The sequence below is a fragment of the Rhinolophus ferrumequinum genome, chromosome 5 (genome assembly GCF_004115265.2).
Source record: "Rhinolophus ferrumequinum isolate MPI-CBG mRhiFer1 chromosome 5, mRhiFer1_v1.p, whole genome shotgun sequence".
In the NCBI taxonomy this organism is placed as follows: Eukaryota; Metazoa; Chordata; class Mammalia; order Chiroptera; family Rhinolophidae; genus Rhinolophus; species Rhinolophus ferrumequinum.
In genome coordinates this window covers 22,098,512-22,116,495 of record NC_046288.1, presented here as the reverse complement: position 1 = coordinate 22,116,495, position 17,984 = coordinate 22,098,512, and the positions used below count along the sequence as shown (strand labels likewise).

At 34.2% G+C, this 17,984-nt stretch overlaps 1 protein-coding gene across 14 annotated transcripts in view; it reads right to left on the bottom strand.

Annotated features, from left to right (window-relative positions):
• ADGRL3 (adhesion G protein-coupled receptor L3) overlaps positions 1-17,984 on the bottom strand; it is a 747,432-nt gene that overhangs the window by 573,532 nt on the left and 155,916 nt on the right. The gene's annotated exons all lie outside the window — the stretch shown is intronic.

The window sequence follows — 17,984 nt, the reverse complement described above, 5'->3', positions numbered from 1 at the left end:
ATTATCTATTAGAATTTTATCCCCAAATGGATAAGGAATTAGCTATGACCAGGTAATGCTTACCATAAAATTAGAATTGACTTGGCCTTTACAGAATCACTATTCATTACCATTATGGAAGGTGTCAAAAATGTATACACGTTTTAAGAAAGGAGAAAAACATATTAAAAGAGTAATACAATGAATGATGCTAGGATTCATTTGATTAACACCATCTTTTGAGTGAACATCATACTACACATTGGTACCGTAATTCAATTCAATTTCAAAAATACATAGATAAGGTCTCTTAAAATGTGTATATTTTTTGGCATCCCTGGCATATATATATATATATACACACACATACACACACACACATACATATACACACACACAGACAAATTGGTGGAAATGTTTTCATTAATATAAACATTATATTTTACTTGACGATTTAAAAATATTGAAGCAAGGGAACTCATTGAGATTTTTCTACTGAGTGTCCACCCATATTCAGCCCATTAGTGCGGTTTTGTACCACAAGAGCAATCTAAGTCCATATTTGAATCCATGCTTGACTACTTAAACAGGCAACTGACAGCAATTTTCTAATCAACTTCATGCATTTTCATGCACAAACATTCTTTCAATAAATCGAGCATGTTCTTTTAATAATTATCAGTTGTTTACGTAAGTTATTTTTCACTAAGTTTTTAAGAACAAGCATATCTGTTCTTATAAATATTTTATATATATGAACAATCATGAGTAATTAAAGCACAAGCTCTCCTACACATATCCTCATCCTTTAGAACATTTTTCTCCCATTTAAGAAATACATTCTGAAATCCAAACATTATTATTTCCACAAGTTCTCCCCGATATCACCCACTCCACCACGGACAGAAGCAATCATATATTTCCTGATCCTCCTATGTCTTTGTCTATTTTTCTATTTTGCTAAACCCTACAATGTAATGTACACTGCATGAGAATAAGAACTATGACTACTTCTTCAATTAATACTACTGATCCTTAATGAAGTAAGCACTTAATAGGGCCTGAAAAATGCTTACTGGGTAGATAAAACATTTATACTGTTTGTTAAAAAACATTTATTAAAAACTGTTTATATTGGCTTCACATAAATTGAGATCAACAACAAAAATGCACCATAATATGTGTCTTTGAATTTGTTTGTATAGTTATCTTTATAGGTCCTTTCACTTTTTTTTTGTAAAGGCGAACAGAGAATTTTCAAGTATTAATAACAGTTTGGCTATTCTAAATCTCAGTGCTTCACTCAATCACATCCACTTAAAGCACTTAAGAGTTAGTAGACAACTCAAATGAAAGAACAAGCTTACAAAGGGTAATTAGCCTCTTAAGAGGAAGTTGACCAGGTCTGAGCGAAAACACAGGAAAGGAAAAGGGGAGTAGACAAATAGGAAGAGAAACAGAAACCTACAGGCAGAAGAAATCACATCAAGTGATACTGTTCTATCAGTACAAAGTAATAAGGTAAATGCCTAATTAATAAACTTGATCTGAAAGGAGTAGTAAAAAGGAACTATTAGAATTTTTTTTGAGCAATGTGACTACTTTGAAGGAAAGCACTAATGGAGGATATAAAATTAGGCATGTTTTACATGAAAATGAATCCAAAGAAATATATTTTCATTACTGTTCAAAATGACATAAAAAGAAATTCACTAGCAATTGATATTGCAATTCACTCTATGTCTGATCAATTAGATGGAAATACTTTGGTTATAAACAGAATACTTTAAAAATTAAAACAAATTCATCCACACTTTAGATAAAATGTTATAAACAAGCATATATATATATATATATATATATATATATATATGTATGTATATATATATATATATAAAACATCAAAAAGGGAAAAAATACAAAAATGTTTAATTCACTGTTTAAAAAATAAATACATAATGAAGATGAATGTTCAAGGTGAATTTTCTAATCATTAGATAGCAATTTTAAAAAGTAGAGCAACTTCATTCATTCATCCATTCATTCATTCCACCAACACATGTGTACTAACTACTCAGGCATTGTTTTAGGGGCTGTGGATTCAGTAATGAACTGACCAAACAAAAATAGCACTTAGTTTACATTCAAAGGTTCAGTGGAGATTAAGAACAGAATATGGGGGGGGGGGGGGCGTGATACTCATTTTTAAAAAATATTTTTAATATTTAAAAACTTTATTTTGAATAGTTTATAGTCTCATTTAACCTTAAAATTTTTTAAAGGATTTAAGCAACTTACTTATATTTTCACCTAACCTTTACAAAAGTCTTCTGAGGCTGGTATGAACATTATCTTCTTTCTTTTACAAATATTCTGAGACACCCAGGGATAAAGCCAGAATTTGAACCCAAGTAACCCAACTTCATATTCTACACAATCAAGCTTTTTCACATAGCATTATACTAATTATTACTGTCCACATTTGATAAAAGGATGCTTATAATAAAATACAAAAAATAAGCTTCCAAAATATTTTTTCCAGGAAATAATCATCTCAGAATTTTATAACACTAAAATATTTTAGAATGTGCCTCACCTACACATTCTGATATTTAAATGAGATTTCAGGAAATCCCAGTAAATATTAGTCCAGAATTAAGATAAAAATACATTGTATTGTCTTTTTATGACATTAATTCCAAAATCATGTGACATCTCCTACTGAACTACCAGTAATGTTTCACAAAGCAATGAAGAAGTGACATGTACAAACATATTTTTAAAAGATCATTCTGGTGTCAGTAAGTGGTTTGCAGCACAAAATGACAGTAATAACTTTTAAAAGATCAGTATGAACTGATTTTTAAAAAAATACATAAAAAATTTGAGAAATTTTTGTAAGGCATTTTTTTTCTCTGTACAATTTAGTCCTTAAATCATTTTTGGAACTAAACAAATAGTTAAATATTGGGTGCCACAATTTCATTATCTGTAAAAAAAGAATATGGCCTTAATATTTCAAATTATTGGGAAACTAAAAAAGAAAATAAGAGACAAAGCTCTAAAAAGAGACATATTGAATTCATTTATGGCATCCCACCTCCACATGTTCAACTAGGCCTTCAAATGTTACAGTATTCATGATATTCAAATCATTTTCCCAGCTACCTTCTTACAGTATCTCTCAATCCACAGTTCTGTGGGTTATCTTCAAATACTATCTACTTTTATTCTTTATTGATAACTATTATCATGTACCACCATATTATTATCTCTGTAGAGTGTTCAAATTTCTTTTTCATCTCATTTCCAATACCATAATCCTTACAGCCATGTGAGGTAGGCAAATAAGGAATGTTTTCTATTATACAAATTAGAAAACTGCAACTCATATAGATTATCATGGTTATCAACTGATAGTGCCAAGGCAAGATTCCAAGGCATTTTATTCTTCATTTGGCCTCCCGCCACTACATGTTGTCACCACAGGACTCCATACCTGGCATATTGCAATAGCAGCTTAGTCTTCTTATATCACCATTCTATCCCCTCTTAAATCTCTTTTGGTAGCTGTAAACTACTCTGAGGCCTCAATTTTCTCATGATGGTTTTCTGCTCAACAATCTGCATAAGCATCCTACTTCTATCCACAGAGTCAGGTTTTCAAGACACTCAATAGGATAAATACAGTCTCTTTTAATGAAAACATCTTTTTGAGACTACTCTACTGCACCAAACAGAATTTCCACAACAGCCAGCTTGGGCTGCTGACTGGCTCCTCAAAGAGATTATTCTAGACACCGTGGCTTGTTAATGCAATCCTCTGTACCAAGAATGCCCACTGTACTTCTCTACACTTATACATTGAATTACAATGCTAATACAATGCTAAGGACTCATCCTCCCAGGAAATTAGCCTCAACATTTTAAACAGAAATACATCTTTTAACTCCTGGTACATTTTAAATTGGGAATACAAACTTTAGTCTTAAATGTACCATATTTTCCACATGTGATGGTTTACAGACCCCCAGAAAGTAAGCCATGGTTAAAAGGACAGTGCCTTGAGGCACAACTTTTAAATCAATAACACAGAACTGCAAAAAAAATTGCCAAAACAACTGTTTCAGAACTATGGAAACTGACCAGCCATGCAATACATTAAGAAGTATTTATTCCAGAAAAACTACTCTACTTCTGGTAATAACAGTAGGGATCACATTTCTTCCTGGGAATTCTCCTGGTTCTCCTCCATCCTCTGCTAGACTTTTAGGTCATAATACAAATCAAATCATATTTCACTGAGATATAAAAACAAATCTTGATAAACTTAAAAATAAATGAAATCATACATAGTGAGTTGTCTAACCAAACACAATTAAATTAAATTTTTTAATTTATTTTTTATTAGTTTCATTTGTACAAAACAATGTAATAGTTAGATGTTTATCATTTATACCCCTCACAAAGTGATAACTCCCCTCTTCCAATCTACTATCCCACTGACATCACATACAGCCATTACATTTCCACTGTCTCTATTACTTATGCTGTACTCCACTTATGCTGTACTACACATATATATATTCAGATATATATGTATACACACACACACACACACACACACACATACACATATGATTATAGTTCACATTCATTATTATTCAACTTCAACTTCAGGTTTACGGCACAGTGATTAGTCATCTACAGCATCCCTGAAGTGGTCTCCCTAGTAAGACAAGTGTCCATCGGATACTCTACAAAATCTTTACAACATTATTGATTACATTCCCCAAATTGACTTTCATATCCCTATGGTAATCTTGTGGTTACTGATTGTGCCTTCTAATCCCCTCACCTTCCTCCTTATCCCACATTTGGAATTCTCTGGATAGACACCCAAGAGTGGAATTATTGGGACATAAGGTAGTTCCACTTTCTATTTTTTGAGATACCTCCATACTGTTAAAATAAATTTTTAAAAATAATAATGATAGCCACTTTTGGAAATCCCTGAACATATGAAAATTTAAATAAACACTGCTAAATAACCCTTGCATTAAGAAGGAATCACAATAAAAATTAGAAAACTATTTTTAACTAAATCACAAGTAAAGCACAACATATCAAAATTTATGGAATGCAGCTAATGCAGTACTTAAAGGCAAATTTATAGCTTTAAATATCCATATAGAAAAGAAGGAAGTTTTCAAATCAATAACCAAAGCCTTCACCTTAAGCAAGTAAAAAAAGAACAGCAAATTAAACACAAAGTAAGCAAAAGGAAAGGAACAATAAAGGGAACAAAGTGGAATGTTGATCAGAAGAACAATGTTAACATGAAAACACTCCCACCAATTATTCACATTATGAAAATCCTTATCTTTTCTAGCAGTCAGTATCTTCATCTTTAACATAACAATTAGAATAAGTTACTCATAACTTCCTCCCACTTAAATAATATTTTTTTTGGAACAGCCAGTACCTATATAGGATATAAATAATATATGGAAAACTCATAGTATATTGTTAGGGAAAAAAGAAGTGCAGATAATCCAAAACAGAGAATAATCCTCAAAGTTTAATCTATGCATTACCTAACATTTCATTTATAAAAGGCTGAACTTCTTAAATTTTGTTTAGAACAATATCAAAATAAGTTAAATTAATACAAAATAAGGGAAGAAATCAATTGTGGTGCCGTCAGTTTGCCTGCCTAAATGCAGAGGATAGGATAGGATAGCATAGCATAGCATCGCATCGCATCGCATAGCATCGCATCGCATAGGATAGCATAGGATAGCATAGCATAGGATAGGATAAAGTAGGCCAGGACAAGGAAGGCAAAAGGAAGGGAAAAAAAAAACACACACACACACAAAAAACACCCTTAATTAGTGTCTTCTATGTCTCAGATATTGTGTAATATTGAGGATTAGTGCAGTATACACAAATAGAGAAAATATTGTATTTATTAAAATCAAAACCAAAGATTTGGCCTTTTACTCATTTCCTTTAGTTGGCAATTCAATTACACAGTGATTGTTTCTACCCCCACATAAATGGTAATGTCCTAATTAGTTAATCAGAAGTCCATGGGATATAAAACATCAAAACTCTCATCTCAGCAGGTATTTGGCTAAAACATTTTACTTTGAGTGGTAATACTTCCAGGGGTCTATTTCTGCTGTAGTCATTCAGTCTTAATAAAGATACTAAAAGGCAAGGACATTTTTCTCTTCCAATTATCCAAAACTACCCAAAGCTTTCATATTCACATGCACCTTTTTCTTCGAGAGTATGGCCTAGGACTTATTCACAGATGCTTTAGCTTGTTCCTATGTAAAGATTTATGCAGCTATTGCCCTATGGCATAATAAGGTATATATGTGACCTGTTGTGAATAATTTGTCATTAGAAGAAGATCTAGTATTCTGCTGTACACAGGAAAATGAGACGCTTCCTATGATAGGAGAAAAGATGGTGAAATATACAACAGATGTGACTATTGGAGGCTAGAACCAATACCTAGAAGAGGACTCAGTTTCCAGTGGACATTCTGCATGAGCAAGATGGATTTATGGCTGGGGGGCAAAGCATTTCCTTACCTCCTTTTAATACTTCTGCATGACTACTAGTCAGCAGCACACTGCTCTAACCGTAAGATTTAGGAGGTGTCCAGGAAGATCATATCTTCAGCAACATATGTTCTTTTTTCCCTCTGCTTGAGAAATAGCTTTCAAGTTATCCATGTAAAAAAGCAATCTTCAATTTAATATTTCCCTCCCTCATCAAAAATGGTGATGTTATCACTATAATTATATATATACACACACACACATATATGTAATATGTATCATATTTGCATCCTAATCATAGTTTCCAAATATAATAGAATTTATCAAGCTTCTTCCATTTATAATAAAAATGTGCCTACTCTCTGTACTTTTAAATAATTGGTTTCTTGTCAAACCCACTAAAATCTACCCTAATACTTATATAATAAAATAACTTAAAAAGTACATAAATTTATATGTTCTATGACAGAACAGTATAAAATAATTTGAACAGTTTGCATTGTAAGTAATGAAAATATAACACAATAATTTAATATTTAAGAAGTTTCATTAAGAGGAGTATATAGATCAATGCTCATTTGTTTCAGTAGCAATATAGCAAATTCTTAATAAATATTTTTCAAAATACAGAGGAGTTAAGAAGGAAATAAATGATCTCAGAATTCCTGTTAAAATAGGAAACTAATTCATGAATGATATAGAATTTCCAAAGTATACCTCAACCAAGTGAAAACATATATCCTTATTTAGGACTGCTACTGTTTCTATGAATATGCATTGTAAAGCTCATCTATTTTTCTTATTTTAAGGTGGATATACAAAAAGAAAAACAATGCAGTCACTTTGTACTTTATAATAGACGTATTTTTGAAAGTTTACACGTGAATTAATTCACTTTGAATGTACTGGAGGTATTTGCTATTTAAATTATCTCCAGATAACTTTGAAATACAGTGCATGATAACCATCTTTCAATGTATATTATGTAAACATTGGTCCATATCTCCTTCCCTTTGACATCAGAGCATAACATGAAACATGAGTGCTAAGACAGTATCAACCACAATAACTTAAAGAGTACACATCCTTATTTATATGAGAATCATCTCAGAATTATGAATGTAGGGAAATCTTGTCATGTCTTATTTAATGTTCAAAATTTAAACAAGAAACCTTAAAAATGCATTGAAGCAGAAATCTGAAAAATGAAAAACTTTCTTTCTTTCAACATTACCCTATCCTTAATTATCAGTTTTTTAGTTCACAAAAATGTACTTTCCATCATGGCTAATTTAGACAAATAAAACAGTTTAATCTCAAACTATTAAATATAGGGAAAATAGCCTAAGAATAAGTTACATATGCTACCAAATATTTCCTCTAGACTTATTAAATTTTTCAAAATAGAGTTACTGAATTTTAATATACAGTTTCTGACTCTCAGTTCTAGAAAAATACTTTTTATCTCCCATCTTTAAGAGGCCAAATTGTCAACTGATGTCAATCCCAAGGAAAATCCAATATTCCAGAATCTTAAGTTTTACTGAGGATGAGAACCTGGTGTCTAATGAAATGTTCTCAAAGGTATAAAGAAATTCAGACTGCCAACAGAGATACTTTATCTTCAGATGAGCTTTTTCCAAAAATCCTCATTCCTTTGGTCATTAAAGAAAAAAAAAATCAATAAATATATTCTAACTCAAGTTGAAAATGCTTGAGATGTGACCTCTGCCAAAGTATTCTGGGTATATTCCAGCTGTGCAGGGGGCACGGTGAGGGACCGAAAAGGCGAAAGAAAGAAAGAGAGAAAGAGAGGGACAGAGAAAGAAAGAGAGAATGAAAGAGAGAGAAAGAAAGAGGGAAAGAAAGAAATGCTTCTGCACAAGTGAAAAAAAAAATCTGGCTGGAGGGCTTTAAGGGATTAGATTACATATCAAATATCAGATTTCTTTTGCACTGCTTCTCTGCTTTCTCCTTTTTTCTGTCCCTTTCTTACATTAACTGCAGTTCATTGCATGAAGTTTTGTTTTACATTTAGTATAAGATTTCAAGCAGAAAAATCTTCAGTACTGAGATCTGTAAAATGGAGTGCTTTATATTCCACAGTAATAAATCCTCTATCTGAGGCTCCAATATCTGGAAATCAGACCAATGTAACATATAGCCCTAAATAAAGAAATATGTTTTTTGTTTTTTTTTTTTTTTTAAAGTCACACTGCATCAACTCTCAATGTACTTGATTCATGGACAGGCCTCCAGTCAAGACTTAGTAATTCTTTCTTTTCTATCAAGTTCTAACAAAGAGAAATCAGAATAAGCAGAGGAAACATAGGGACAGATTAACAACCATTATAAATACTTAAAGGACTGAGGAAAACTTAACACTACCTAGAAAGAACTTTGAAAGCAGTTTTAATTCAAACTGTCAAATACCTGGGGATTGCTACTTTAATTAGGCAAATGTGGCCTTCATTTTTTCAGAGAATTTTTTCTATCCAAACAAGATTCTATATAACTGAAGTTTCATTCCTTAACAATTCAAACTAATTAGAAATGAATAAGGTCAAATTCCACTGGTATTATAGACAAAAGTTAACAACCTTGATAAAGTTCAAAGGATGTATATATACATGTATGTATTTTACTCATCCATTTTGAAGATATCACTTTTAAGAACATACAGTTTAGTTCTGTATATTATGTATGTAAAAAGAAGAGCATATAAACCACCATTTTAAGTTACTTTGATATCACATAATCAGAAGGGGAACAATTTTTATCACTCCTCTGAAAATAATATCCAATAGAATTTCATTTTAATTAGTTGGTTTTCTTTGGGAGGAAAGCATATTTATTCTCATACCTTTTAAAAATAATGATTATTGTCCAAAAGCTATCAACACACCTCTTTAAAAACAAGGTCTATGAAACTAAAACAGTATGTTCTCAGAATAACAAGTCAAAGAACATTACACAAAGGTAATTACTTACCTAAATTAAAATATTGAGATCTTCAAATTTACTTGGTACTGAATTTAGTTTACATAGTTACTGTATATAACCAATTTACGTTGAAATATGCATTCAGGGGATATAAAGGAAATACCAAAATTTAAAATAAGAATTTTTTTCTCTTTGTTTTTGTTTTATCTTTTCCCATTAATAGTTAAATTCTCAAATTCATATAGTATAAAATACGCAAATATAGTTTAACCTATAACTATAAATTAAAATAAAGTTTTAATGCACTTATTCCATGAAGATACTATTTAAAACTAAAAGTCCATCAAGTGTGAAGCGAGGAGATGCGAACTGGGCTGACCCAACACCCACGGGTAGGGGTTGAACATCAGGAGGGATTATCTCAGTGGCGTAGGACCCCCTGAGGAGTAAGGGGTTCCATCTCCATACTGGACTCCCCAGCCCACGGGATCTGTGCTGGACAGAGGTGTCCCCACAACATCTAGCTGTGAAATTCAGTTAGGATTCAGCCACACCAGAAGAGGCAGAAGGCGACTAGAAACACAGTATTCCCCTTAAAGTGCCCGCACACAGATTCACTCATATGCAGGCACTCACCCTGGGCTCCCCCAGAGGTGTGGCAATTTGATAGGAGCCAGAGCCATACAGAGTAAGACTGAGTTGTGTGGCATTAGGGTAAGGGCTAGAGGGACAGACGCCTATATCCCTGGGTGGGAAACAACTTCATGTAAAGGCTATAGGCAGGGGCCATCTTGCCTGTGTTGGGCCCTCCCACACACGGCCGAATCTGAAACTGCATTGGCCTGATGAACTCTGTTAGCCCCACCACAGTGACTCCCTGGGACCTCACCCAGCTTCTGCAGCATCTCTCAGGGCACTCTCGGTGCCTGGGCAGCCAGTCCCACCCCACACACTCCAGAAATCTCTTCCAGCAGCAGATGGCCCTCACGGCTTGTATGGCTGCCAGGGACACTTTAGTTGGCAGGCAGGCAGCCCTGACACTACAGCCTTTCTTGGACAGCTCTCAGGAATCTAAGGTCCCAAGGCAAGTGGCGGCTGGCCTCAGTGTCCTATGGGCATTTTGTGGAGTGGCCACAGGCTTGGCACTGGTCCAAGAACTGAATCTACATTAATACTGTGAACACCACACACCCCACTCAACTATTTCCCTAGGACCCAGCTTGGCTCAACTCATGCAGCACCACCAGAGGCACTTTTAGCACCAAGGCAAACAGCCCGGCCTCACACACCTCAGGAGGCTCTTTCAGTGGCTGAGCCTTACCACAGACAGAAGGTGACAACAGGCCTAGAGGTGCCCTGTGCCTTTTGCTCAGCTGCCACCAGCCTGATACAGGCAGCAGCTGCTTTGGGTTCTCAGCGTGGCTACCCCCACACACCTTCTAGTCCAGTACAGGAAGCAACCAACATCGTATACATTGGTAGCTCTTACAAGGTAGCCCTGGGCCAGTCACAGGCAATGGCTGAACTTGGCCTGCACAGGAGCCACTGTGAAAAGGTGCAAGAAACAACACACCTAGTGGCCAGCTTCAGACCACAACAGAGCACCTCTTATTCAGCTCCACAAGCGGCACAACCAAAGGGTGGTTCACTGGGATGCATCCTCGTTTGAGGGGTCAGTCCCCATAGCTATCCATATGCTAGTGTCCTACAAGGAAGCTCCCATAAGACTGTCAGCTGATTTCTCAACAGAAGCTTTGAAGGTCAGAAGGGAATGGCACAAAATACTCAAAGTGATGAAAATCAAGGACTTACAACCATGATTACTCTACACAGCAAGGCAATCTTTTAAAATTTAAGTAGTATAAAGAGCTTCCCAGATAAGAAAAAGCTAAAAAAAACTCATTACCACCAAGCCAGTACTACAAGAAATGTTAAAGGGACTTCTTTAAGAGAAAGAAGGGAGGTAAGGGAACATAAACATGAAATGAATAATAAAATGATAATAACTATGTACCTATCAATAATCACTTTAAATGTAAATGAATTAAATGCTCCAATCAAAAGACACAGAGTAGCTGAATGAATACGAAAACAAGACCCTTACATATGCTGATATAAGAGACCCACCTCAGATCAAAAGACACACATATACTGAAAGTAAAGAGATGGAAAAAGATATTCCATGCAAATGGAAACAACAAAAGCTGAGGTAGCAACACTTATATCAGACAAAATAGGCTTTAAAACAAAGACTAGATAAGAGACAAAGAAGGACATTACATAATAAAAAAGGGATCCAACCAACAAAAATATATAACCCTAGTAAATGTCTATTCACCCAGCATAGGATCAACTAAATGTATAAAGCAAATACTGACTGACAGAAAAGGAGAGATTGACAGTAATACAATCATAGTAGGAGACATTAAGATTCCATTGACATATTGGACAGATCTTCCAGAAAGAAAACCAATAAGGAAACAGCAGATAAATGACACATTAGACCGCATGAATTTAATTGATATTTTTAGAGCATTCCAGCTGAAAGTAGCAGAGTACACATTCTTTTCAAGTGCACATGGAACATTTTTCAAAATAGAATACATTAGGCCACAAAACATGTCTCAATGAATTCAGGAAGACTGAAGACATATCAAGCATCTTCTCTGACTATAATGATATGAAACTAGAAAATAATTACAAAAATAATAACAATACCCTACAAAACACATGAACACACAGAGGTTAAATAACATGCTACTAAATAATGAATGTGTCAACAACAAGATCAAGGAAGAAATGAAAAGACACCTTGAGACAAATGAAATGAAAACACAACAACCCAAAATCTATGGGAAAAAGTGAAAGCAGTAGAGAGGGAAATTTATAGCAATACAGGGCTACCTCCAGAACAAGAAAAAACTCAAACAATCTAACCTTACACCTAAAGGAAAAAGAGTAGCAAACAAAGCCCAAAGAGAGTAGGGAAAAAAAAATAAAATAAAAATAACAATAATAAAGATCAGAGAGGAAATAAAAAGAAAAAAAATAGAGTCTAAAAAATAAACAAAAGATCAATGAAACCAAGAGCTGGTTCTTTGAAAAGATAAAATTGAGAAGCCTTTCACCAGACTTATTAAGAAAAAAAAGAAAGGATCCAAATAAAACCAGAAATGAAAGAGAAGTGACAACTGACACTACAGAAATACAAAAAATTATAAGAAAATACTATGAGCAATTATACACCAACTTGGACAAGCTGGAAGCAATGGATAAATTCTTAGAAGCATGCAATCTTCCAAGGCTGAATCAGAAAGAAACAGAAAAACTGTACTGACCAATACTAATGATGAAATTGAATCAGTAATCAAAAATTCCCAACAAACATAAGTCCTGAACTGGATGGCTTCATAAATGAATTTTATAAAACAGGATGGTTTCACAGGTGCATTTAAAAACAAACAAACAAACAACAACAACAACAAAACACATTTAAAAAGAATTAACACCTATTCTTCTCAAACTATTCAAAAAAATTCAAGAGGAGGGAAGGTTCCTAACTCATTATACAAGGCCACCATTACCCTGATTCCAAAACCAGATGAAGACATTACAGAAAAAAAGAAAATTATAGGTTGATATCCCTAATGAACATAGATGCAAAAATCCTCAACAAAGTATTAGCACACCAAATTCAGCAATACATTAAAAAGATTGTGCACCATAATCAACTGAGATAGAGTCCAGGGATGCAAGTTTGGTTCAATATCTGCAAAATAATTAAAGTGATACACAACATAAAATGAATGATAAAAATCATATCATAAGAATAGATGCAGAATAAGTGTTTGACAAAATCCAGCATCCATATATAACAAAAACTCTCATCAAAGTGGGACTAGAGAAAATATACGTCAACATAAAAAGGCCATATGTGACAAACCCACAGCTAACATTCTGCTCAACGGGGAAAAGCTGAAAGAGTCCCTCTTAAAATCAGGAAAAGACAAGGATGCACACTTTCATCAGTTTTATTCAACACAGTATTGGAAGTCCAAGCCACAGCAATCAGACAAGAAAAATAAATAAAAAGCATCAAAATTGGAAAGGAAGAAGTAAAAATGTCATTATTTGCAGATGACATGATAGTATATATAGTACACTCCAATGAATCCTCTAAAAAACAATTAGAACTAATAAATGAATTCAGTAAAGAAGTAGGACGCAAAACTAATATTCAGAAATTGATTGCATTTTTATACACCAATAATGTACTATTAGAAATAGAAATTAAGAAAACAATCTCATTTACACTCGCATGAAAAATAAAATACCCAGGAATAAATTTAACCAAGGAAGTAAAAGACCTGTGCTCATTAAATTATAAAACAATGAAGGAAAATAATTAAAGAAGATACAAATAAATGGAAGCATATACTGTGCTCATGGATGAAAGGAATTAACATAGTTAAAATGTCCATATTGGGGCAGACAGGTGGCTCAGTTGGTTAGAGCGCGAGCTCTGGGCAATGGGGCTGCTGGTTCGATTCCCCCATGGGCCAGCGAGCTGCGCCTTCTGCAACTAGAATGAAGTCAATGAGCTGCTGCTCAGCTCCCGGGTGGCCAGATGGCTCAGTTGGTTGGAGCACCAGCTGTCAACCAAAAACAGCAACTGGACCTGGAGCTGAGCTGCGCCCTCCACAACTAAGATTGAAAGGACAACAACTTGACTTGAAAAAGTCCTGGAAGTACACACTATTCCCCAATAAAAGTCCTGTTCCCTTTCTCCTCCCCCCCAAAAAATGTACATATCCGTATTACCCAAAGCAATCTATTGATTCAATGCAAGCCTTTTCAAAATACCAATGGCATTTTTCACAGAACTAGAACAAATAATTCAAAGTTGTATATGGAATCATAAAAGACCCAAAATAGCTACAGCAATCTTGAGAAAGATGAACAAAGTTGTAGATATCACGCTACCTGATAATCAAACTGTACTACAAGGCCGTAGTAATCAAAACAGCATGCTATTGGCATAAAAAGAGACACATAGATCCACAGAACACAATAGAAAGCCCAGAAATAAACCCACACCTATACTGTCATTTAATCTATGACAACAGAGGCAAGAATATGCAACAGGGCAAAGACAGTCTATTCAACAAACGGTGCTGGGAGAATTAGAAAGCCAAGTGCAAAAGAATGAAACTTGACTGCTATCTGTCGCCATGTACCAAAATTAATTCAAAATGGATCAAAGACTTAAGCATAAGGCCTGAAACAATAAACTGCATAGAAGAAAACATATGTACTAAACTAATGGACCTTGGGTTCAAAGAGTGTTTTATGAATTTGACTCCAAAGGCAAGGGAAGTAAAAGCTAAAATAAATGAATGGGACTATATCAAACTTAAAAGCTTCTGCACAGCAAAGAAACCATCAACAAAATAAAGAGGCAACCAACCGAATGGGTGAAGATTTTTGCAAACAGTGCCTCCATAAGGGGCTAATATCCAAAATATACAAGGAACTCATGCAACTCAACAACAAAAAAACAAACAACCCAATTGAAAAATGGGCAGAGGACCTGAAGAGACATTTCTCCAAAGAGGACATACAAATGACAAATAGACATAGGAAAAAATGCTCAACATCACTAATCATCAGAGAAATGCAAATAAAAACCACAATGAGCTATCACCTCACCCCAGTTAGAATGGCCATCATCAAGACAAATAGTAACAAGTGTTGGAGGCTGTGGAGAAAAAGGAACCCTCATACACTGTTAGTGGGAATGCAGACTGGTGCAACCATTGTGGAAGGCAGTGTGGAGGTTCCTCAAAAAATTACCATATGATCTAGCAATCCCTCTCCTGGGTATCTACCCAAAAAATCTGTAAACATTTATCCATAAAGACATGTGTGCTCCAATGTTCAGTGCAGCTTTGTTTACAGTGGCCAAGACATGAAAACAACCAAAATGTCCTTCGATTGATGAATGGATAAAGAAGTTGTGGTATATGTACACAATGGAATACTATTCGGCGGTAAGATAAGATGATATAGGAACATTTGTGACAACATGGATGGATCTTGAGAGTATGATACTAAGCGAAATAAGTCAGACAGAAAAAGCAGAGAACCATAAGATTTCACTGATATGTGGTATATAAACCAAAAACAACAAAAGAACAAGACAAACAAATGAGAAACAAAAACTCATAGACACAGACAATAGTTTAGTGGTTACCAGAGGGTAAGGGGGGTGGGGGGGTAGGAGATGAGGGATCAAATATATGGTGATGGAAGGAGAACTGACTCTGGGTGGTGAACACACAATGGGATTTATAGATGATGTAATACAGAATTGTACACCTGGAATCTATGTAACTGCACTAACAATTGTCACTCCAATAAACTTTAATTTAAAAAAAAACACCTAAATTAAACATTATTTCTGCTCCCAGAACACTCACAGCCAATTGTGCAAATTCTCAGTAATATACAATACTTTTGGTTTGAAACTATTGAATTAAGAACATTAGGGATAAGAATAATAATAGGAACAATGACAATACAACATCAATAAAAGCTTAGGAGGTCAACTAACTTAATTAAAGCACAATTCAGATTGCAAACTGGACAAACTGTGTTAATAGCACAATGGGGGATAAAAGTAAATATACTGAAAATACTACCTAAATATTAAATAGCAAATAAAAATAAAATCTTTCTCTACTTCAGTACAAAGTTATATGCAACTTGATCCAATTAAATCAATTTAGGATATACAACTACTTAAAAGGCTGAGCTCCACTAAGTGATGAAGGCAAAATGGATTCAGGCCAAATCTGCTTAGTTGCTTTGATGCTATTTATTATGGCTATATTTTATTATAGAGCAGTAAAAAAAAAAAAAAAAAAAACATTAGAAGGCGACATCCTGTTATTTTTTCACTGGGAGAAATGATATGGTTTCCCTGTGAATACTCAGCAGAGACAGCAGCATGCCAGGCTGCATTCCACTCGTGCCTCATCACATGTCAATAGCCACTGACGTTTTGGAAGGTAAAGCTAACTAAACTGAGGGTAAAGCTAACTAAATTATTGATGCTTAAGTGTTTGACAAAACTGTGGCTTTGTAGAAATCTAGAACCTTTTTATAGCATCTCTAGTGACATACTGGAAGAAGAGTCGTTTTAAAATAAAGCAACGGAATACCATTATTTCTTTAAAAAAATAAAATGCCTCCATTTTCTCCCTAAAACTACTGCCATATTTTCAGGGAAAGTAGCTAGCATATCATTCAACTGTACATTGTAAACCTTAGTTCAAGTCAGTTATCTGATAAATAGTCTAATTTGTTGAGATCGAGAATGAGCTTCACAACAGAATTAAGATAACACCTTTTCTAAGCCCCATAAGTATCGTCTTTCCTGCTTTCATCATTATTTTATTCAATCTGCATTCATGTGTGTTGAAAATGTTACAAGCATTATATAGAATTCTAATTACACAAAAGATTAATACTCTTTTTTTATGTTACTTGAAAGAGAGCGAGAGAAAGATAAGGGAAATTGATTTTTTGGTTAATATTTGCAGCATCTAAGAATACTAACTGGTATTCTACAGTTCTATGCACCTTACACAGGAAAATTGGTACTGTACAACTAGAGGAGTTCTATGAAGAACTTTTTAGTGTTGAAGTAGGAGCAATTTTACATTCGCTGCCATGAAACATCTCAAAACTTCTGTGATGCAAAAACTGAGCGCTCCTGACATGCAACAGCATCACCGAAAACCATACCTGGACCACCTGACAGTGGAGACCAAAGCTGGCATGAAGGAAGCTACATTTCCCTGGCTTCAAATGTATGGATGATGTAATTCTTATTGAGATAGTTTAGCTCAAAATATCTTGAACATCAAGTATCATTTGTTTGCTGAGAGACTCGTTTATGCCTTTTCCATTTCCCAAAACACTGGTCCTTTCAGCAGTCTTCATAGAACTAAAGAAAATTAGATTTTTATATTTTAGAAAAATTAAATTTCTGAGTGGCAGATTCTATCAAAGTTTAAAGGTTATTTTTGTTTTGTTTTTATTATTTATTTATTTATTTATTTTTGCATTGTGACTCCAAAGTCAAGGAAATTCAATAATAACAGATTTTTTCTCTCTCTCTATCTCTTGTGTTGTTTTTTTTTTTTGTTTAGTGCAAACAACTTCAGTTAGGAGGATCCCTAGGAAATAGCATCTGCATGATAGTCATAATGTCATTACCATTATTTTATCGCTCAGGCAAAATGATATTAGCCTAAAATACCCATCTCATCTTCCATTCCCCTTACCAGATAAGCATTTTTTTACGGGGGTCATTTAGAGAATATCTTACTGTTTAATGTTCCCTCTAAAAATTCAAACTAATGCTAAAGTAAGGCTTGTCATAATTGGTACAAAAGTGTTAAGAACATCAGAGCAGAA